A 25,021-nucleotide genomic window follows, 5' to 3' on the forward strand; every position below is an offset into this window, starting at 1 on the left:
ATAAAATCAAATGTAAACATTCCCAAAATATCTAATTTGTCTGGAAAACATTGTTACACATGTATCTAAATCTCAACATAACATAGGGAGGTTAGAAGTACTACTTAGTCTTGGGATTATTTTGTTACTGGTCAAATACAGACCATCTTATGTTTTAGGACATTTTATAGGGTAGATCAGTACTTACCTATCGCTGAAACCTAAAAAGACGAGTAAAGTTATATTTACTCTTTAAACAACTTACTCACTATAAATGTAAAAAAATCAAAAATAACAAACAATATTTACACAGAACAGTTTATTACATTTGAAAGGCTCATTCAATTAATATTACACAACTTAGGAGAACAAGATGGGATTGTTCGCTAATTTAAAGACCAGTGGGGCGTAGCCCGTAAGATTTTCGAAATAGGAATAGGCCTATATTTATCCCAGGAACTGTAAGAATGTTCATGTAAAATTTCAGTACAATCGTTTAAGTAGTTTACGCGTGGAAACGAAACAAATAAACGAAGACACTTTTGCATTTATAATATTATTAGGATAATAACAAAGAACAAAACAAAAATATCATAGCCACAACAAAGCAAGTGTTAGACAATTATATTTACTATCAGATAACAATATTAGTAATGATTACATGATGATTAATTATTAATAAATAATGACTGTCAATATTACTTTCATTTATAATTAAAAAGTTAAAGGTTATAGTAGGTAATCAATACAACTTTTCAGCACTCCTTTAGCACTAAATCAGCAGCTTAAACAAAACCTTATTATGGTACTGTATTACAAATAATGTTTCTTAAAATAATATTGATTTATTATTTGTTATTGTTACATTGTCTAATTTATTTCCGATTTGGGAATATATTTCGGCCATGAATGTCATTAAATTGTGTACCTAAGTCAATTTTTTTATTTATAATAAATAATTATAAATAAAACTCCTTTGTAGTAATATTACTCCTTTGTAGTAATATTACTCCTTTGTAGTAATATTACTCAACTCCTACAAAGGAGTTGAGTGAAATTTACAAATTTTTGTTTGAGTCAAACGAAAGAAATAAAACTTCGCAGTACATTTTGTCACAAACAGTGGATACCACGAAACTATTAAAAGTATCCGTATGTTTTGATGGTTTAATGCAAGTTTTACAGAAGAAAAACTTTCGATCCTCTACAGTACATGAAGCAGGTTAAATATTTAAGGAAATCGGTCCAAACGTCTATAAATTTTCTTTTTAACTCCCATAACATTTAGACGGTGGATTTAATTATCCTCTTATTCAAATTAGAGGTTTTTTGAGGATACTAGATGAAATAGGAGCTGTTTTTTACATCTTAATATTAATATAGAGGCTTAGTTTTTAAGTTTATTACTAAATTACTTATTACTACCAATTTGACTTTAAAAATGCAGGTACTAAGCAACAAAAAACTACATTAAATGCTTTTTAATCATAATTTGTTGCCTTAAGTTAACAAATAGTGCTCTAAAAAAATATAGCCTAAACTCATTGACTGTTTATATTTTCTAATTTACTTAACTCAAACCAACAAACTTTACAACATTGAATCCAATTTTCTAATACAAACAGAGCGTTTAGTAATTTTGTCGCTCCTTCATTCTTTGTACGGCAATATGCAATCTATCGTGTGTTGTTCAAGTATCATTGGAGATGCAGGATTGTGTAGAAATCAATGATCAGCCGTCCTTTCGTACAATCATTCCTTGTATAACATTGTATTATTTCCTTTGATAGAGTCAAAGATTTGATTATTGCAGCTGAATCATACATATCATATGAGTGTATTATATTTCAACCAGTTTCCTTCACCAATTTTATTCACGATTGGATATGAAAATGTATAAATTATAATGTGTTACTTCTATACATCATGTAAAGAGTTGGATCTAAAAAAAAATAATTTCACATATAGGATTTTTTCAGAACTCCATAAATATACTATTTGCCACGGACGTTCGTGATTAATTACATGTGAATACTTTAATGTGGTATTTTTAGACATCTAAATAGATGTCTTCAAGGTGTGAATGAAGTTTTCTCAGTTTTGTCCACTCCACTTGATAAACACTAGTTAAAATAAGAATGTGCCAAACAGAGCTACGTAGTTTTTTTGCTTCCAGAATTAAAAACATCAATTTTAACCTTTCATTTCTCTCATTGATGGTTTAGCATAATCCATAGTGTTTGCTGTACTGTCTCTTTTGAGTGAAGACACTCTGTTAGCTCGATAGCTTTACGGAAGGATGACTTGCTCTAGCTAGCAGGGTAGATTGTGACAACCTGGCTTGTGATCTGGATCGCCTCGTGCTACTGAGAGTCTTTAATATGACCTTTCTTTGAACAGCTGTGCTGCATGCAAAAGCATCATGTTAATATAAATCTCCGAGGTTTATGATGGGGAACTTTTTGCAAGCACAGCTGCGTGTCATAACTATTCATAAAAAAATTACAAGATACCAAACTATTTTATAATTTTTATACAGGTGCAAAGCAGTAAACCCCTTTCAACTTTGTACGTTTGTAAGTAAGTGTTTGTTGCTCCCGGCTTGTACAAGCATACTCTGTAAAGTGGTCGTGCTCGTTTATGCATTGACGGATTTCATTGAACAAATTACCGTTGGAATTGGTATGAAAATTGTAAAAATAGTTGGTGTTTCGTTAATGTTGCATAAATATACTTCTTTTGCTCTTTGCTTTTTTTTAAATTTTTCAACAGCTTTTGTTAATATTAGCGGAAATCACTCAATTTTCATATCTTGTTCATCAATTCAATTCCTTTATTCAACAAAAAATGTTTTAAACATTTATCATGTGCACTCGCACGTTATTATAATTTAATTGTAATACACTCTATTTTATATGGCTATATAAGCATCTTTGTTGTACCACCATCCCCCTTAATTGTCATAGCATAAATGCCATGTTTAGTATATTTAGTTTTATTAGTACTTATATGATATATAATTGTTGTGATACAAAATACGAAGTGGCGTCTAGCGCCTAAACGACACATTACTCGTCTTATATTTGTTGAACAATTTTTTTAATTATAAGTACTGTCGGCCTCAGAGATTTGTGACATCCTTTTCTGAACACCCTGTACGTGTAATATTAATAAATCTCCAGCTTGGTAAAAACAAACATGTAATATTTATAAATTGTATTGTTTTTAAAAATTGTTTATTTTGTTTTTACTTTGCGTTTAAATTCGAATAGCTCACACTACCACAAATGTACGGAAATAATGAACACCGATGTTGGGTTTACTTTTATGACAATATTTGTCAATGAATTTTTATTATGTTATAAATAGTTATGGTTTACGTATAACAGTTAGGATTATTTATATAATTTAAATAACATGTTATGGGGATATTGTTTGTATATAAACATAATGTTTTTACGGTACATAGTTTTTAGGTGTGCCATTCATTGTACAAACAGATTTAAGATGTAAAGAAGACTAACCCGATGTTGAACATGACCACATATAACCTTTCTATTTATCTTTAACTGTTTAATCCGTTCTGTAATGTGTGCCAACTTTTGGAATAAATAACAGTATTCAAGGTCTAACTTCAACTGCATACATAAATAATACATTTTATCGTTTAATTACAGAAAGTGGTATAATTTGAATAATAAAACACTGGGGTCTTTGTATACTTGATGTATTAATTTTTAATAAGTTAAATCTAACATTGAAACTTTATTTTTGCATAAAAATTGTTTGTAGTACTCATATTATGTGGAAATAACATAGTTTTGAACTAAGGTCTAGTGGAAGATTAGCTATAGTAATCTAAATATGTTTGAGAGACGCTACATATAAGACAGAGATATGTTTGTACCCCCCCCCCCATTATAAGTTTAAAAATAAGTATAGTATCTATAAATGTTACGAAATTTATAAAAATCGTAACAAACATTAAAGTACAGGGTGTGTGTATTGTGTCTCATATGTATATCATTAATCATTGGAAGACGTAATGTTATCGCTGTTACATGGACGCTGTGCTGTAGAGATAAACAATACTGGCAGACAATTTATCTCGACAGAGAAACGATTATCGGCCGTGTAACTGCTTTGTTGCGGGGAGTCCATTGTTAGGCACGACTCCTCCTGCAGCGGTCAGTGAATAGATCCATAAATAATATCCGAAGTTGTTGTACCCAAGGTGGTGCGTGTCGCAACTGTGGAGATCTGCGAGCTCACAGCCCCCGCCCCTCTAATGGGGGCGGGTCTCGGCCACTGGGTCAGGGACGCTGTACACAGTCATGACCTACGCGTACTCGCTATCTGAGACTGTTATAACCTTCCCTGCACAGTTTTAATAGTTTTGCTTTATATCTGTCTAAGGAGGAATCAAACATAGTTAAAGATTTTTGTGGAACAAGTTTATTCAATTGGGGTCGATTTAAGAAGTCTAGAATGATTGATATTTACTTTCCGTGTTACAATTTATGTGTAGGAAATATATATATATATATTTTTGTACAAGCATGTTTTTAAATATGTATCAAGTAGTGATGTGGGTCGGGAATATTGCCAGTGGGAGGGAACTTATGAAATGGGAATATTGCCGGGAATATTTCTTTGGTCCGGGAAGATTCCCAAAAATTGGAAATTTATGGCAAATTTGTAATTTTGAATGTTTTAATAGTTACAGAACCTTAAAACTAGATTAACCAAGTGAATTCGTACATTTTAATCCAAGAATTATCATCTCATGCATTAATTTCCTGTATAGACAATATCCTGGGGAATTTATAGAACTAAATGGATTTCGATTCCTAAATCATTATTAGAGATTCAAGCATTTTTCGAAGAAGTAATTTCATCTTGGAAGTTATTGTCAAACATCCTAGATAAAAAATATTCAAAAACTACCTTTTTTATAAATTCGCTGTTTCTTTATGTCTTCCAGCTTTGCAATTTATAATAATTATTGTTTTATATTACCAGTGTTTTTTGCTATAATTTTATTTTAAAATATGTTTCAGTTTTAGAGTTTGATTTAACCATGTAATTACTGCTTTTACCTATTACTTCCCTTTTTAAGCTTTCTTGCAAATTGATAATAATTTCCCGGTAATTCATGAACTTTGAAAATATTTGCTGGCAATATTCCCTGAGAAGATTTCCCCTATTCTAAATTCCGTAGGCATTTGACATCACTAGTATCAAGTGAATTGGTGGAGCATCCTGGCACAAAAATGAACAATTACGAAAAACATGTACGTGTATCTATCTACATTCTTAAGTAGTCAATTATAAAATTGTTTTGTATTATTTCGTTATACTCAATAATTCACAATGTTGAAAAAACGTATTTTGTAAAAGCAAAACAATCCAGAAAGAGATGTTACTATTTTTACATAATACTGTTTGATTTAATACAGTACAACATGGAAACTACATATCCTTCGATGTCCGATTTATTTTAATATTATCGCATGACAATAAATTGCATATTAAAAGTAATTCCATTTGAAAAAGTATTTTGGGTTTTAAATAAATATATATTAAAGTAGCCTACTAGAGGCTCCAGCCAACTGAGACCTTCCAGAGCTCGAGACATAGTGGCGACATGAGTGTAACATAGCCTCTGGTGTATTAGTTAGGTTGTGAGGTGTGCCGTAGTGTTGTATAATGTGTTCTGTATTTTAAAATAGTCTTATTATGTATACACTTTGTCCTATATCCTATGGGTATTTATTCTGGGAATTAAAGACTTAGGGTCCAATACACTTGAATGAGGCATGCATTGTTCGGTTTTCTAAATATACATTGATAATTTATAACCCTGTTAACAAATCAGGGCATCGGACTATCATTTTTATAAAAAGTAAAAGTAGAATCATTGCTAAAATGCTGTAGTGGGATAACATCAATTATTCATGTAATATTTTCCATCTGTACTCGACCCGGTAACCACCATTTCGATAATTTTCTTCAAGCTTAAGTAAACTGTTGTTTTGAGTATTGTAGTTACTGCCTTGTATAATATAAATTTCCACACTGTCTTTTTTAAATCTTGTCTCCTATTGTTGTATAAAATTTGTTAATGTGCATAGTTGTTAATTTTTTATACTTCCTTTTTAACGTGGATGCCAATTTCAATAAACGAGCATTTATTGACTACTTTCAAAAATATTTGCTGATTTAAATAAATTACTTATATCTATAACATTATAATTAATTATAAACTTCACATTAAGTATTGTACTTCCTATTTAAATTTAGAAATTTTTACAATGCACCCATCATTTAAGAATTATCAGAAGTATCAGGTAATCTCGTAATTCAAAATTTGTATCAACATTTTGGCATAGTCATTGCTCGTATAGTAAATACAGCTGCTTAATTATGTACTGAAAATTAATAAAATAATGATATTAGTTTATAATATTTTCCTAGTAATAACTAGATAATATACAGCATAATTGTGTCCGGGTTTGGAATAACAAAATAAAGCTTAATTACGTAGTTGAATTTTCATAGAAGGCTCAATTCTCGTTATTTCAAACACTTAATTAGTACAAGAGTGTTCTATAACGTAAAATGGTATGCCAAGAACAACGCGATAGTTACGAGTATGTATATGTATTAACGACCAGAGAAGTCTGAGATCGATTAAATGGATTGCCAACGAAAGTCTTGTATCAGTCCCGTTGGTACATGGTGGACCGTGACTCAGGCTAGAACTATGTTTACGAGGTTACGGTTCGTGAAACTGTCTCGTACTTCAACTGTAGAATTCGATGGTGGGGTCAGAGGTCAGAGGTGAGAGGTCGGGGTGGCAATGGCAGTGGCAGGTTGTACAAACTTATCAATGGAAGTAGGTCGCGTGCCAACCGCTGCGCTCAGAAGTCTGTAGTATTTTCTTGTGACTAGAAAATTTATAGTTTCAAATATAGTTTCTATGTTCATTTTTACATGTATTACATTTTTGCAGTATTTGCTCTTGGTGTCTGGCTTTTCTTAGTATGGTGTCTTTGTAATCGACCTGAGTCATGTACAATCAGTCACTTCCGGGAAGCTTGAAACTATATGTAGAACGATTGCGCGTGGAAATGAGTACGTTCTAAGGAAATTAGTCAGGTACTTGACAGGAAAAGACTAAAAATTGAAAATGTTTTGAAAGGAGTGGAGGATCTATCATGATTTTCACAATTATACTACTATACCTGTTAGTTCAACTTTCACGCCACTTACATCTGTTGTACCTATCTTCATCCAGATCTCGGCCCTGAACAGCGGCAAAAACACCTCCCATACCCTGTCAGATGGTGTAAGTTCCCTTCTCGGTTGTATCAATTATACCTCTGCTACCTTATAATAGTAGACTCTCATACTGAGTTAATGCACCATAGTTTTGTCACATGATCAGTGCACGTATGTCAGATAAGGCTAGAGCAGTGACTACACAGATCCTAATCTGTGTGTTGCCCTCCTTGCTGAGGAGCCCTCCATCTCTTAATACAGTTTCTACGGAGTTGTGTTCTGCGATGGTAAAGAGCATTACCAGTTTTAACCGTAATATACCAGGGCTGTAGCACTGCATGGCCCTACTGGACACTTATATACTGAGTTTAATCCCAATTTCTAAATTTGTGATTGTCACCCCTTAACACTGTTAGTGATATCGCAGTCAGGGCGCCGGTGCCCCCCTAGCTGCGCCACTGCACGCCCCTGACCCTGATCTGCTGCCGCAAGTATGTTTTCACTTTCACCAGCCCCGCCCGAACCGTGCCCTACTTTTTAGTTTGTGACCGATCACGATGGGCTTATGCAATTTCGTAACATATTATTATATGAGTATTTTTTATCGTAGGCTATATTGGTTCTATTAACTATAAATCTGACTGAAAACTGGAAACTTTAATTGGGAGATTGTTGTTTTTTTTCATTGAAAAAATGTGATTATTTTTAGAATGTGGAACTTTTAAGTGACATGGAGTTTGATTCTCGCTTCATTTTTTGGCACATTTATAGTTGCATGTGGGCTATACCAGTAGAATCTATGATGAAAATATACACCTGGGTATATTATGCCTATAAATACAATTTTATAACTTGTCTAAATATTGTATTGTAATTGTAAAATACATATATAGAATCAGATATGCCAATATATTTGTGAAATGTAGGACAGCTACTATCATTTTGGGTTTTACGGTTATTTATATTACGGTGGAAGGAGACTATTGGTCCATTTGGTTTGATTTTTCTCAAACCCTAGGTTTATAACAGTTTTTAACATGAATTACAACACATCAATTGAAATTATGTTAAACACCTGTAATTAATTGAGATTTAATGTTTACCTAATGTAGACGTTTGATGTGTATCATCTTATTACCAAAAATAATATGAAGAACATACTTGATTTGTAACAAAAATGTTTTAAATTATTTGTAGTATAATGTTTCATATACGAGTGGTTATATATTGTACTTTATAGCGCTTTTACGTGTCTTGGACACTTCATTAAGCCACAAAGTGGACTATCAAACGTAGATCTCACAGAGCAAGTATTACAGTGAGACTTTCACAAATCTCAGATAGGTATAGCGGCAGCGTAAGTCGTCATGACACTGATATACTGGCAATGACAAGAACCGAAATTTACACCTATGAAACCTGTTGTGCTGTAATCAGCGTTAACTGTGGGGAATGCTATTGATAATTTAGCAATCAATGGTTTATGGGGCAGCCTTGTTGATGAATAAAGACCAATTAGGGCCGTTGAGCAATGGAGTGGCTTTCCTTCGGCGCGTTGAATGAGCCTGCCGCCACCGCCCCCGCCACCGCCCCCGCCACCGCCCCCACGTGATCCTCTTGTGTCATCGGAAACAACCGTGGGAACATTTGCTGTTTGCTTCCATGGAAGTGTTGTCATATTTCAACTATGACCTGTTTAAAACATAAAATCCAACTTAAAATTGTGAACAGCTTTTTGTGGACCATAAGAGATATCAAGCGGGTTACATGTCGAAAGATATATCACTTTAAAAAAAATCATTATTTCACAAAAAATGTGAAGTATCTCAAATTAAAAATTAATTAAAACTTACTTTTGAGTAAACCATATTTATCTTTTATTACCTTGAAAAGATTTACCAAATGAAATACTCAATTTTAATATTGCTACATCTAATTGAAAATTACAACGACGTTGTTTATTATAGGTTTGATAACATTGGCTGGCGCATTGACACGTAGCAACTATGTATAGCCTAGTATAGTCTCTATTTATAGCACTGTTTAAGTGAAGGTTTTGTGGTGTTGCTGAGGTGGTCACAGACCCTGGCGCTCCTTGCTGGGCACTCGTAGTAGTCATCCCTCAACACTGGTTGTGCAACTCATCGCTCTTGGGCAGCGGCGACCGTAGAGATTGATTTACGATACACTTTGACATCCTCTCAAGTTCTTCAACTGTTTCGTTGTATTACTCCGAATGAATTAATCACAATTTATCCGTTTATTTTAAAAAAAGACAGAAACTATCGCACCAAGATAGATCATGTACGGAAGGCCGAATATGTTTCTTGTAAATAAAGAGTATTATACGACAGTCATCGTTCAAATTTTGTTAGCTTCACTTGGTTTTTGTTGCTAATTCTGCTCCAAATACCACATTTCCGGATGACATAATTGTATTAATAGCCAAATGACTCATCTCACTAGTGTAAGTAGGCCTATTTGCTAATTCGGTTTCGTTGATACACTTTAGATACAATTTTAAACATGAACATTCTGATTGTAACACATTTTATTATTTTTCCATTCATATATAATAAGAAAATTGTGATATATTCCTTGTAACAGTATGAACAAAGTATTCCGCATATGGCAAGTACCGTATCAAAATTTTAATGTTGTCACTGCAAATTCCTTCTAGTTGTCTAAATATAAACCGTTGATCATCTTCCAATGAAAGAGTGACATTTGCAACACCAGATTGTGATATGATTACTACCTGAACTGGAAGAACAAGTAGTAGAACAGAAAAGATTACATAAAACATGGTTGATTGTCTTCGAAGCTGCGGTTATTTGATACGGACCGTTGAAGGCCGGCGCGGCGGCTATGCTGTGAGGGCGGCTAGGCTGTTATCTGTGTCACCGCGCATTTGGGCTTGGGTGTCGGTCTGGCCGCTCTTTGCAGTCATCGCCTTGTAAAGAATGTTTGTCTTGTCAGATCATCATTATAACAAGAATCAACTGAGAACAACATCTGCTTAACGTCTGGCGATTATCCGCCTGTATTTAGTAATTGATTGTTTTACACAGTTTTGGAATAATTCCAAATATTTAGAGTAAATTACTAGTATCAATGTTTTAGTTCTGCCCTTACTTGAGAAAAACTTTCCTAGGCCTTAAAATGTATTTTATATGGTGTTTTCCTAATTATAATAATAAGTTTTTAATAATTAGTTTTAAGTTGTTTTTGATGACTAAACATTGAAATTGAGGGATAAATGGGATACAAACACAATTATCTATAATGCTAGTCAGATATTGATATTTCAATCGAAATTAACTTAACGAAATTTTTAGCTGAACAATGTGTCTCAGACATTATAGTTAGGTGCAAGAGAGGACTTAATAGTCTTAACCTCGCCCATTGAATATGTTTTTCATTGTGTACAATAAAAAAATCTTTCATTTAATTTCTCAAGTTTCTACTATTTATATAGCGGTTAGTTTACAGTTGTTGATATTCACACAACATGCTACCTACTGTATGCATCAATTTGTTTGTGAATGGATAAACATGCGTTAGATATTTTGGTGAATTTATTTCTCTATCGTTTCATTTCTTATGATAGTTTTTATATTGTACCATCACACAAATTTGTAGCTAAGAATAATATTTTCTGCATTAAAGCGAGAAATTCTCTCAGTAAAATTATTTTTGTGTATGTGGCTCAGTTCGGGGAGGGGGTAAAATACTTATCAAAATACGATCTCAGAAAGTGACCTCTCTCAATGAGGAAATGCTGTCGCTCTCAACAGCTAGTTATTTTATCACTCTGAGAAGTAGTAACGATGTTAGCCAGTGCTCTGCCTGTGCTGTGCTGAGTATGTCGTGTCAGGCAAGAGCCACCACTAACTCAGACCATCGGTCGGTAGGTACTGTGTTGCCAGCTCATGTTCGGTCTGCTCTGGCTCAACTCTGAACCGGTTACGTGGCGATTGCCTCATCAGCATTGTTGCCGACAACTGGGTCATCCCCACCACATCGATACATTATAATGTCATCCATATTCAACTAAATCAGGTGGTCGTAACTAACCTATTGGAATTGGTTAGCAACATACACATAATAGTGCAACACTGTATTATCCGTCTAGGCGAAATCTAACGTGGGTTTAGTCCGATAGTAAATTTGGTTTAACACCGATATATGAGTTCAGTTGTCAAAATCGTCTAGGTAAACTTTAGGTAAATGTGTTATAATTAACTGGGATATAAAATTCCCTTTTTGACAACCTGAGGAGAATGTAGTAACAAGCAAATACTCGGAAGGTGAACTACTTGCAAGGACAGTCATAAATATTATATGCCTAGCTAACTATCGTTAGAAACCGAATGGAATCATTGGTTTGATGAAAAACTCCGGAACTCTGGCAATAGTAGACCTGAGACTGAGACAAGTTGGCCAAGTGAAGACAACTGAGTTGGCCTTGTCTCGCCAGGAACATCTCAGATCCTCGACCTGCGCGGCGGTGATTAGCTGGAACTTGTTGACCTCTACACCACAGCCTTCCTGCTTTTACCAAAAATGTCAGCCTATTATAGTGTTTATTTCTTATTAAACGTCTAAATTGAGATGATAAGTTTCATATTAAATGTGAAATGTGTGGGATGATTAGGCCTAGGTGGAGTAACGATAGTTTTCTGTATGCGTTACAAAACATTAAGGGAACTGGCGTCTATTCTCTTCTGCAAGAGTTTAATCCTAATACTGACACCGATTAAATAAAGTATTAAATATCTCTTATGTGTACAAAAAACCAAACATAAAAAACACTTACAAGTTCTTAAAGCGTAGAATTGTAATTGTGGTATTACAACGATTGAAAAGTCCGAGAACTTGTCCTTTCAAATTATCAGTCGTCAAAAATGGGTTTTAAACAATATAAAATATTAGAATAAATTTTTGTGTTGGATCGGATATAAACTATATCTTATGCAGCTGAAAATATGTATGGTTGTATATCTTCATTAAACGTATATATTTTATGTTCGTACGGATTTTATATGTCAATAAGTTAAACAAACATGTCGGGATATAATTGATGTAATATCATAAGTATCCCAAAGCTTTTCAAGTCCCAAAACTCTAAAATAGGTGACCACGGTAAGCTTCGTTTTTTTACATTAAAGGACTGTAGCAAATTTAGATTACTTAATTTATACTCATTTTAATCAATAATGGAATAATCTCCCCCCCCCTCTCTCTCTTTCACAAACCTTTACACGACTTTTCGGCAATCTTCAATATATATATATATATATATATATATATATATATATATATATATATATATATATCATCAAAATAAGGAAAACGAGGAGAGAAGGTAATAATATAAAATTCTCTTTATATTAGAGGCCGGAAGTAAGTACTTTTGGTCCACTAGTTGTTTGTTGTTCTGTCAGTTATTGGGCTACCATGACTGAAGCAAATCGTCCTTATCTGTGCCTATAAAAATATTTATAGTGATACAAAGAGTATTCGGTTGTGAGTGATAAACAAATAAGTATTTGAATTTCGCAGTAAAACCCTTGTCAGTTTAAGGTCGACATACAAGGAACCCACTGATTGAATCGTTCATACAAGAAGTAAATATTATTCTTGAATGTAGACGTGTACGAGACATTTGCCGGAGAGTTAATGGCGTGGTCACATGCGATACTGAATACTGGCTATGTGTGTGTATATATATATATATATATATATATATATATATATATATATATATATATATATATATACTGTACCACGTATACTGTGCAGGTGACATGTTTATAATGGCAGTTCATGTGCGTGTGCGGTACAGTTTTGGTGGCTATTTATGAGGGTTCTGTTGACAAGATAGTAATTTACTACATATCATTGCCTGTCGTGTCTTAAACGGTGGTAACAGTCAGTGAAGATATTCGTGTTTCGGTGAAAATCCTTATCCGAGTGGGCAGTAAACAATTCCCTTGACCTTCGATGTGGGAGATAGCAGCATATTCTTCTCAATCCTAGTAGTGCGGACATTCGTCTGATTTATGGTTTTGATTTTGCGATTGGTCGTAAAACCGGTACCAGTTAAGCAGAAGGTCCTGGCCTTGATCGCGTTTGGGGTAACTTTCGAAGGGAATGTTCTCACACAAGTCTTCTGCATATTTTGATCCATCCGATATAGAAGAATATTGAAAAACAAAAGAATTGTTTTCTTATCAAAATCAGTAAGCTGCCCTTCTGATTATCAGATCTTACTCATTACATGAATTAAAGAAATGTCAAAAGGTCTTCGATCGGATTTCCATGGAACAGTTATCTCTGCGATACAACCAACACTGCTTGTTCAGATAATATCTTCTCAGAATTTATCAACCAATAACGCTCTAAATCCCGAGAACTTTTTTCATATTCTTTTCAACAGCAGCGTCCTCTTTTTTAACAGATTATAAATATCTCGTAGATGGTTCGCGTAGATAATTTCTGCCCAATATTGTGTGCATTCGAAGATTTTGTGGCTTTATAAGTAGATTGTTTACATAGTGCTCCACCGATGGCGCACGTCGAGGTTTATTAAAGTGTATTAAAGTATAGTGTATTAAAGGTGAGATTAGAAACCCAAGTCCTTTTTTTAATCAGGGATTTCAAGGGTTCTTACTCATCCCACTCATAAAATCAAAATTATGTGTCAATAATATTTTGTAAAATACTTCTGAATAGTGTTAAAGCAGTCCAAACACATTATAGGTTCCTCACTACATACATTTATGTCGTAAATAATATAAGGCTTTGTTACAGAACATTACCATTGTATTTTTAAGTAGGTAATACTATTATAATAGTGGTTATTTGTATGTTATAATAAATAATGTACCATCGGCAGTAGTCGTCGTAGTCGGCATGAGCATGTTAAGGTACGAGAGATTCTAATCGGATTTACTTTACCCCATTGCACCTCTTTGTTTTTTCAAATCAAATCATTATTAGCCTTTAGCATATTGTACATGTCCAATTAGATTTTGTCAAATTTCTAAACCTATATATTTTGAAATAAAAAAAAAATACTGTACACATAATTAACTAATTCAAATACAAGTGAGAACTGTAAAAATCAATATTTGTATATAGTTCTCTGGATATTAAATTACAATACTAATTAAAATTATATATGAAAAGTTTATAACTATACATCGTCGCCTCAACTGTGGCCCCTGAAGAGAATAAAGTTCACATTAGGCTCATGTCCTCACACACGCGCGCACACACCCGTAGAGGTCGAGCTTCCCTTACATGTCGAAGAAGCACGGCAATCACATTGTGTGACATTTGACTATGCACTACGAAGGGATGGTGTAATATTATCGCCCATATAGCACCTAAGTGACCTCAACAACTGGTTGTCTCGAAACGTGGCTATAATATCCTGTATCATGATAATGCTCTATGAAAAGACGGTGTAATATTATCGACCATATATCACTTAGGAGACTTCAATTACTTATTGTCCCGAATCATAGTTATAACATTCTGTGACATGATCATGCACTCTGAAGAGACAATGTAATACCATCATCCACATACCATCTATGAGGCCTCAACGATTTTCTGTCCCGAAACTTGGCTATCACATTCTGTGACATGATCTTGCACTATGAAGGGACAGTATAATGTTATCGTCCATATAGCACTTAGGAGACTTCAACGGCTGGTTGACCCGAATCATGGCTATAACATTCTGTGATATGACCATGGACACCGAAGATTTGGTGTAATATAAGCTCACATAACATTTAGGAGACTTCAACTATTGGTTGTCCCAAATAATGGCAATAATATCCTGTGACATGGTCCATTCACCATGAAGAGACGGTGTAATACCATCGTTCATGTTGGGACCTGAACGACTGGTTGTTCCGAAACTTACTACATGATTATGGTATAAGAACAAGTTGTTTCTTTTTTACAAACCGTAACGAGCTTAAGAGACTCCTTATGTGTCACACAGATGCTCTCGAGTCACAGCCATTCCTTCCCCGATATAGATGCACCTTGTTGTATACAGAATTATTTGTACTCTGAATCTTATACATATCGGCATTCATTTCTTGGTATGTTAAATTAACTGTTTAAAATTACTGATTAAATATTTTTACGATTTCAATTTTGCTATATGGATTAGTTATCATTAATTAAAAAAAAAAAAACATACATGGAATAAACTGGATGGAAGATTCTGGGATTAATTGTACAAGTCATGCCAGTGCCTGCCATAGCTGTACAGCAATATACCAAGTCTTATGTTTTCATATTACAGTTAAGTTTTTGAAGGCGCTGTACATTTCAAGAAACAGATTTACTTTGGAAGAAGGTCATAACACATACGTACATAACTATTACGAAATAACAGAGTATTCTTTAATGATACAATTTATTGTTTGTGATTCTCGTTAGAAACGTATTATAATTATATAAATGTTAATAATGTTTCATGTATTCACCAAAAAGAAAAAATAATATACGTATTTGTAATGAAGAGTAATAGTGTAGTAAAAATGAATAATCTAAGGACATCACGATTCATACCTTAAAAAACAAAAAGTTTTGAATTTCGATTTTTTTTTTATAAATTACAAAGTATTTTAAATCATTTTTAAATGTGCTGAAGATTATGTTTGTATGTTTTACACTTGTGCAATAATGTATCAACTCATGCACGTTCGTGTAGACTTGTCATCATGTACTTATGATAGTAAATGACTTGTCTGGACACTTGTTGAATATATTATGCTCGGTAATCCGGGACATCTCAAAACTCCGCTCCAGGTTCAACAGAGACTTGATGTAAAAATTAAGAATGGTAGACAAAATGTATTGCCCCAATACTTTGCTGCCGATTGTAGGGGATTGTTTTAAGTTTAGTCTAAATTCATTTTTATGAAACCGATATTTTCAAACACTTCTGAATTTCTGGAATACTCGAAATTAATGTTTGTAGTTGTCTTGTAAACGTCAACGGTGTCGGGTGTATCCATTATTTGAAATTGTATTCAATATCCACAAAAACAAACTGGAATTTCCTGAAAATAATTAATCCTTATGAGAATAATATACTGTACAACACGTATCTCTTATTTCTATAACTCAGGTTGTGTAGAAATTTTGGAGATCAAAAAATGTATTATAATGTCAATAAAATGGATTATAATTAAAGCATTTATCTTATGCATATGTAATGTGAACGATACAATTATTTACAACTAGCAGTTACACGCGGTTTTGTGCGCAGTTTCATTTTAAAAGATAGGGACAACATAAGTATACATCCTTTGATGACATTCCATACAATACTGAGAAATGATAGTCACTGAAAAAGATACCCCGATCTTTTGATACATTTTAGGTCTAAGTTTAAAGATGGGGACTTTTTAGTGAATCCTTTTTTTAAAGCTATGGAATATTTCTTCAATATTTCATGATATTTATTGAAAAGCTCAAACGAAATAAAAAACAATTCGACTATTTAAGGCTAGTTTGGAGAAATCCAAACTCTAAGATGTGATTTGTAAAGTGTAATTGACAGTAACTGATGAATAACAACGAATATTTATTACCACCTGTTTAAATGTCTATAAATTACACTTTTACCATATTTCTTATTCTTGACTATGACATGTAATATCTGCTGATTGAGCCAAATCCACTAATATAATAGCTAAAAGAGTGTTAATGAGTTTTAAAACCAGGAGGGAGTAGACAAGAACGTCTATATACATTTTCAGCACTAATGTCGTATATTGTATTTTAAAATACTTTAGAGAGATCGTATTTTTCTAGAGTAATGAACCTGCTGTATTAATGTAGTTGTTGGATCATTTCTGCAGCAGGTGTTCTGCACACCGCACCGTGAGAGTTGTGACAATTTTCTACTTAGTTATGGCCTGACATTAAGGGCAATGACGTCACAGGATTTATTATGTCCTGACACTCGTTAGTGAAGCTGGATCTCTAATACCGCTGTCGAAATATTCCAATATGTGTTTACGAGCACATACGTAGTGTATTAAATATAATATTAATATAGTGGTAAAGTGCGAGTTTTAGGCACAACATTAACGGACAAAATATAATAGTTATATATTAATTAAAAGATGTACTGATTAAATTACTAATTAAATTGTTACTCTTTACACAACGCAATTGGACGGTCAGACCTAGGAACTATCATTGGCAAGAATACCCCACTCGTCACAGTTACCTTAAGAGAAGCGGAGAAAGTGAAACTTTGGTGTTTTAGAAAATAACAAAAAAGTTTAACATTCGATATATGAAAAATATTTCGTATTTAAAATTTCTATAGAGGTTTTGAGGAATTATAATTCAAAATATGAGCTCCGTAGACATTATTACATTAACGATAGATACTGTGAAAATGGGCAAAATATGTAACAAAATAAAGAACGTCATTAATAAAGCGGTCAATATTTTGATACATAATACCTAAATTTTTGATGAATATACACAGAGTAGTTTCTTTATGCAAACTTGACAAACAATAAAAAGTATACCGAAAAGTTTGTTTTAATTTCGTTGCTTCAGTTTTGTTAAAAGTGAATTTGATAAAAGTTCATCATTGTTTGCCCTATTTCATTACAGTTATTATTTTGGAAATTTTAACTCCTTCCAAAAGAGATGGAGTCATAATCTTTTCTTGAAAATTGACGGGTGTTGTGAAACTTCACTATTTAGTGATAATTTATTAAGTAAATTAGGACCAAAATTAAACAAAGTTCTAAAAGCAACAAATTAAAAATGTCCAGAGAAATTATAAAATCTTTATTTTTGGAATAATATGTGTGATTCGAATCGTGTTTTAAAGATGTTCATATTATTTAATGGTTTTTGAATTATTAAATGTGAGAATTTTAAGAAATCCTTTGCTTGAATGTTCTGTATATTTATCTCTAGATTCCAAACTCCAGACAATTTTACGGACCATCTGGAGTACGAACACTCTCGTCATGTGGGACTGTACGATGAAACCATAAAAATAGTTCCATATGTAATCATAAAATGACAAGTACCATAAGTCGCAATTTTAAGATCATATTGGTAACAAATAGACCCATTTTGTGTTAGATACATAGCCTGGCTTTAAAGTTGTGCTCAACGTAATAATTTTAATGTTTGAGATATTAAGAAACAGTTATTTTATTTAAACAATTATAACAGTTAAAAAGATTAATAATCCAAAGATTGTGGCATTGCAGAAAAGGTCTTATATCAGAAGAGTAGGGGTTTTTGATCGGAAAACGATGGAAGAATCACCACAGAAAACATCTCGTAAAATGAATGGTATGACAGATAATAATAAGTCATTAACGAAAAAAAAAACAAAACTTGCGCTATTCTTGAAACTTAAAAAGCAGCAATTTTGAAGAAACTTATAGTGAAATATTGCCTGGTGTTGGAAAATTTCAAAGTACTCCAACCTAAGAGAACCATTGAAATAATAGGTCTCTGATGCCGCGCCGATATACGTTATTCAGGAGTATATGATGGTCACGCATTTAACAATTGCGGCCAGTCAATCAAAGAAGAGACCGTGTGAGTGCCTACTATTTTTAAAAGAATAATGGGTTTCCTTTAGATAGCTGAGAGAGAAAATACGTGACGTTTTAAGATTAATCGTTGTAGCCTTTAAAGTAAAAGCCTATAAACAAGCCTTCAAAAAATTGGTGTTGAAATGGGCCTATAAGAATTTATACATTTTCGCGACTGTTCCCTTTGAGATATTTTACTGTCTCGAGGGGAGACCCCGGGTGCCATCGATTCAAGTTTTGAAGGCCTTGTGAATTGGTTTAGTTTTAAAATTTAGACTATATTTAAATATACTTTTTGTGTTCATCAGTATTTTTAGATAGTTACAAAATATCTTAAAAGTTTTATAATTTCTGAGAGACGAATTTCGTCTACATCTTATAGCGACAGACTAATTAAAGATACAATCTTGTAAAATTCTTAAGTCAATTACCTGTATATGCCATCATGAGAAAGCCATTTTGAGTGTCATATAACAATTTATCAATGTGAGGATAATTGTTTAATTTGAAATTTCTGATGTTTAATATTTTGTTAAGTTAATTTGGTAATACTGTATGATTAATTTTGTCTTATGATAAATAGTCTTTAATAAGTTGATTTGATCTAATATTAACATGACATCAAGATTGATTCATAGATATTTTGCTACTTACAACTTATCCGTCTAATTAATATCTTTGTATAAAAAATATATATGAGATTTAGTTATAATAAATTCTTAAATAAGAACATAAATAAAGAAACATGTGTGAAATAAATATTGTTTGTAAATATAAAGTTTTATATTGTTTCTAAATGTAGAAAAAATATAAACAATATAAAAGTAATGACTTTTATTGGGTCTAATTAATTTAATTACCAAAAATCTATACAATTATATAGAAAGATAATAGTGCCTGTCTGTGTGTTCGTGTGTTTGTGTGTTATACATAATCACGTAAAAACTACAGGACCGATTGTATGAAACTTTTACATGGATTTTTAGAGTCCCTGCTTAACATGAAGACAACACTTTTAATTTCAACCATTTATGTAATCAATATTGAACACAGAGGTTACCCAGATAATAAAACTGGAAGTTTTAGGAAAATATGCTTTTAACTGTACACGTTAACAAATATTAAGTTGCAGTGCCTTGATGAGTAGTGTAATGCAAATATCAAGGATAAAATTACTTTTGCTACAGATTTAAAAACTTATAAAACCCATCTTAGTTGAATTTGTTTTTTACAGAAGTAGGGTTCTTAGAACAATATTTGTATATATTTTCTAGCTCAGGTTAACAAAGCAAAATGATCAGAAAGTTAGAGTATTTAACTTATCTCAGGATTGTCTGGAATGCTATTTAAAAAAGTATGTACATGTCCTTGTTTTTCAAAATGAAATAGTGAACGAAGCCGCGGTTAACTGATATTGTCTTATAAAGCATTATCATCAAATTTGTCGTCAGGTATCTAGTCAATGCAAAATTATAAAACATAAAAAAATAATTAAATCATTCAAGTTAATTACACGAATGTTTGAAGCATCATGATTGTATGTTTACCCGCTATAACATATTAACATTAACGTAGCTATGGTAGGAAGGTCTCGTTCGATATGAATGTTGAGTTTAGCTTCAGTTTACGTAACTCTTAGTGTAGCATCTGAAATATGACGATGTCATAAACTTGACTCCTGGAATTTGAAATAATTTGGAATAATCAATCTTAATGACATTGAGAATACATATTGACCTAGATTACTCTGTAGTTTCATATTTGTAGTCTGGACTACAAATATACCTGGGTGTCTCTGATATCGAAACGATGAAAAATTTTCTTTTGACCTTCTTCGTCGCCGACTTTTTTTGGATCTCTTCAGACGAACGTGACTCCAGATTCCAGGAATCAAGTTTGTGTCAGCGGCAGATTCCAAACGCTAAACTAAGAGGAAGGTGAACTGGAGCTAAACTCAACGTTCGTATAATATATTGTATTAACTTTCAACCATGACACAAGAAATATTTAAAAATCTTCTTAGTGTTCTTATTTTAAAATGTCCATTACTTAATAACGCGTCTCATATTTTATTAACAGCTATCGGATTATATTTTATTATTATTTTCCATTCGATTAGTTAGACAATAGTTTATAATTGAACTATTAAATTTTAAAATGTGAATAGTTAAGATAAATTTCATCCGCACATATACTTTTATTTGAATGGTAGAGATGAGTAAACATTCTTACGGTTACCATTATGAAGTAATAGAGTTATATTATAACAAATTATGTACTTAAACGTTGGTCAGGTTAGTTAAAAAGCTGCTAATTCAAGCCATATGTATTATTTAATTATAACAAAAAAATGTTGATTGTAACTTTTTATATGTATATACAAGTTAGTTAACTGTAATAATATATTCTTCTTTAAGAGGTAATCTCAGAAAATTAATACTATAGTTATTTATTGAAGATAACATTATAATAAAACGTTAAAGTTAGGAATTGTTTATTCTCAATCATTGTACGAATATTTCATTCATTGTAGTAAATTTGGATTTCCATTATATTTTCTTTCGTTTTGAATACATAAATTCTTATAGTAAATTTAAAGTTTAAATAAGGGTATATTTTTTATTAACAGGAAACATAATCCATCTATAAACGGTAGTTCTAAACGGTTTACTGCTTTTTAAACAATGATTGATCAATAAAGCCTGAATCAAACATGGAGACATTAACGAATGTATAGGCTGATGTAACTTATTAGACGTTAGACAGTTTGGGTATATACTCGTATAAGCAGTTTAGTGGATACTTACTGCCCTGGGTCTGGTTAATGTTTTATGAAACATAAAAATTATACGATCAGAAGACCATCTGTATTTAACATAAAACTGTCTGAAAATGTTAACATTTCATGCTTTTAGACCAATATGAAATATTAGAATGTATAACTTAAAGGCCTTGGAAAATATGAAGTTTACGTAGTATATACCAAAGACCAAAGCCGCTTATGTCTGGTTTGAAAGGCTAATAAGCCTGTAAAAACGATAAGATAATTTAACACTCAGAATTTCACACAATACAATGATGTATAATGTACTGTAGATGTAGACTCGAGTCTCAAATTGAAGGCGATAGTGGTTGTCTGATTTATCTGCGTCATACAACAGAGTTCATCATCCTACAATTATTAGAGTGTATAATTATAGGATGATAAACTCTATTCGTATTAAATTACTATGGATGCAAAGTAAGGGTGTACGAGGGACAAGCTTGGTAGCAAGCAGTATCAAAGAAAGTGTTTTTATAATCTCGGATGTAGTAAATCACACAGCAGGTCTAATGCGTGGCATTTGTGTTTTGTTGTGTGTTTAATACAGTAGGGGCATAGTTCAATCTTCTATTTCATAATTACGTTTTGATTTGAGTTTACATTCAAAAATTGAAATACAATTATGTCAGAAATATTTTATATATAGCTATTAACAGTGTAAAATGTTACTAGGGGATTCATTAATGAATTTCGTGTTCCTAAATTATATGGATATTATATACATATATACATACAAACATATATATATATATATATATATATATATATATATATATGTGTGTGTAAGACAAATACTATGTTTAATTAAATTTGTAAATAAATACGTATTTTCTCTGATGTATGTTTTCGCTTTACTTCATGATAACTAAAACATGTTTAAGTGATTTTATTTTACTAATCTTTATTATTTGAAGTTTGTTCCTCATAAGTCAAAAGTTACTTATTTATTTAACATATGGTTCAAAATTTTCTATTTATAGTGTTCACTTACATGGAAATTCTTGTTTAATATTGTCATTTTGAAAGTTCAAATTACGTTGGTGGTATATAGCGGTAAATAATTATATAAAGAAAGCATTTTCTCTATAGCTTTAGAAAGGTCTGTGGCATTCCGTATTTGTGCGGAGTACACCTAATGTATTTGACCCGTTATTTCACACTGCACACCGCATGTTTACCTACTGGCAGCACTGAGGTTGCCAATTATGCCCAGTGGCAGTGTGTGTCTGGCACGCTGACTGGCACAGTTGTAACACTTGGCTTATATCATAGCCAGAGGACTTCATTACACGGGACCCTTTGTATCGCACAGCGTGTGTCTCGCGCACGCACGAACACACACACACACACACACACACACACACACACACACACACACACACACACACACACACACACACACACAAACAGTGATAGTCCAGAATAATTGTGCGTAGCACTACACAATATTTCATTTACCAAACATTCAATCTACGTCTACAACCTACTCGACAAGCTAACATTACGTTTGGAATCCCTGTAGTAGTGTAATAGTTACAGTAATCAAGAAGGTTTAAATATTTAAAAACACAACTTTTGATATTCGTTATAGCAGCGTATACAAATATATAGGCTATATAACAAGTATGCAGATTTACTAAATTTTCTGTTCGGTATATCGTTATATTTTTTGCTGTAGCCTACTTCATATTTTTTTTAAATTTAAGGGAAATTAATACCTTACAAAAATATATGTGTGTGTGTGTGTGTGTGTGTGTGTGTGTGCGCGCGTGCGTGCGTGCGTGTGTGCGCGCGCGCGCGCGCGTGTGTGTGTGTGTGTGTGTGTTTATGTATGCATAAACAATACAACGCATCATATAGAAAACTGCACTTTGTTATAGATTAATATTTTATTCCGATTTTTATGGCTTTGCAACATTAGCCCTTACTGTTGCAAGCATAAGTGATATATGATGTGTAATTGTTTTTATGAATGAATGTAATATTATGCTACATAATTATAAGTGTGTATATTTGTTGACTAATCCGTGGCCTGAACCCCTAATGTGTGCCGTGACAGGAGAAGATACACTTCTTGCCCCCTGATGTCGGATGAGTACTGGTAACTTGCAGACGCTATGATGGCCGTCAGGCGACATGTTATGACCACAAGGACAGTTGCGACAGTAATTACAGGTACCGTGTAGGTCTGCAGCCTGTCTTTGAATGCAAATGCCGAAGGAGGTTAAGTGACGAAATGTTTCTAGGCCGGCAACTCCCTGTCGACTGCATCACACACCGCCCTGCCCGCACTTTGACCTATATCTTACAGTACAACTATAACGTGCTATACAGGGTGTAAGTAACTCCTGCGCCGGCTACACAGTTTTTGTTGATTTACTTTATAAACCATGAATGTTGCAAATTGAAATTCTTAGGCCTACTCCAAAGGTGACTTTATTTTGTCAAAAAGTAAAACTATTTTTATTTTATGGTTTCTTTGACATTTTGAAAACCCTCCAAAAATATGGTAACCGAATTTACGTAAACAATTTTGATTTTTGGTTACTTGATAAAGCCGCATTACTGTTTCCCTCCGCACACAACATTTGAGTCGGGTATGTCGAGCTGAAAACTCGTGTGGTACAAATAGTTTCAAAATAACTGTCAATAGGCCCAAAAATCGTGCGGAAGTATTTATAGTAGAAAGCTCAGCCACACTCCATACATTGACTAATTATCCTAAACTACATTTTCTGCATAGGATCTTACACATCTTACATTTAAATTCTTAGACTAGCCGCTATCTTTCCCCAATTTGCCTATACTCTGTTTCTTCCATTAAGTCGTTTAATTTGATATGCTATGACTTGTCTTACCCACTACTCGAGGAACGTATCTGATGGTACGTCATGTATTGGTGCGTTCACGTGCAGCCAAAGTCAAGTCAAACCTTTTATCGCCGTGGACAATGTAACAATTATGTGGTAAAAGTCATACCGGATAAATCTATAGATTTTACATTCGTTCGCAATACCACATTCAGACATACAATCTTTACAGTTCAACGTTACAGCCTTATAACCGGTTCAACTAAACAGTTAAGTAGTCGTTCTTGGGTTTCTATATATTATAAGTATAGCATAAATGAAGAAGAATTTAAATATTGTATCGCGCCGATTGGCTAATTGTTTACAATGAAAATTGTAAATATAGATTACCGTACCATTCTCTTTTCTCCCTAATAACTGATAAACAGTAGATAAACTATTTAGGGCTGATATCCAGTATATGCACGATATACATTAGCAAACTTATCTGTTTCATTTTCAAGTGA

General features: G+C 32.9%; 1 protein-coding gene across 3 annotated transcripts in view; it reads left to right on the plus strand.

Annotated features, from left to right (window-relative positions):
- The window catches only part of LOC124360510 (neurobeachin-like protein 1), a 545,778-nt gene that overhangs the window by 3,990 nt on the left and 516,767 nt on the right, over positions 1–25,021 (plus strand). The gene's annotated exons all lie outside the window — the stretch shown is intronic.

Source organism: Homalodisca vitripennis, chromosome 4 (genome assembly GCF_021130785.1).
Source record: "Homalodisca vitripennis isolate AUS2020 chromosome 4, UT_GWSS_2.1, whole genome shotgun sequence".
NCBI lineage: Eukaryota > Metazoa > Arthropoda > Insecta > Hemiptera > Cicadellidae > Homalodisca > Homalodisca vitripennis.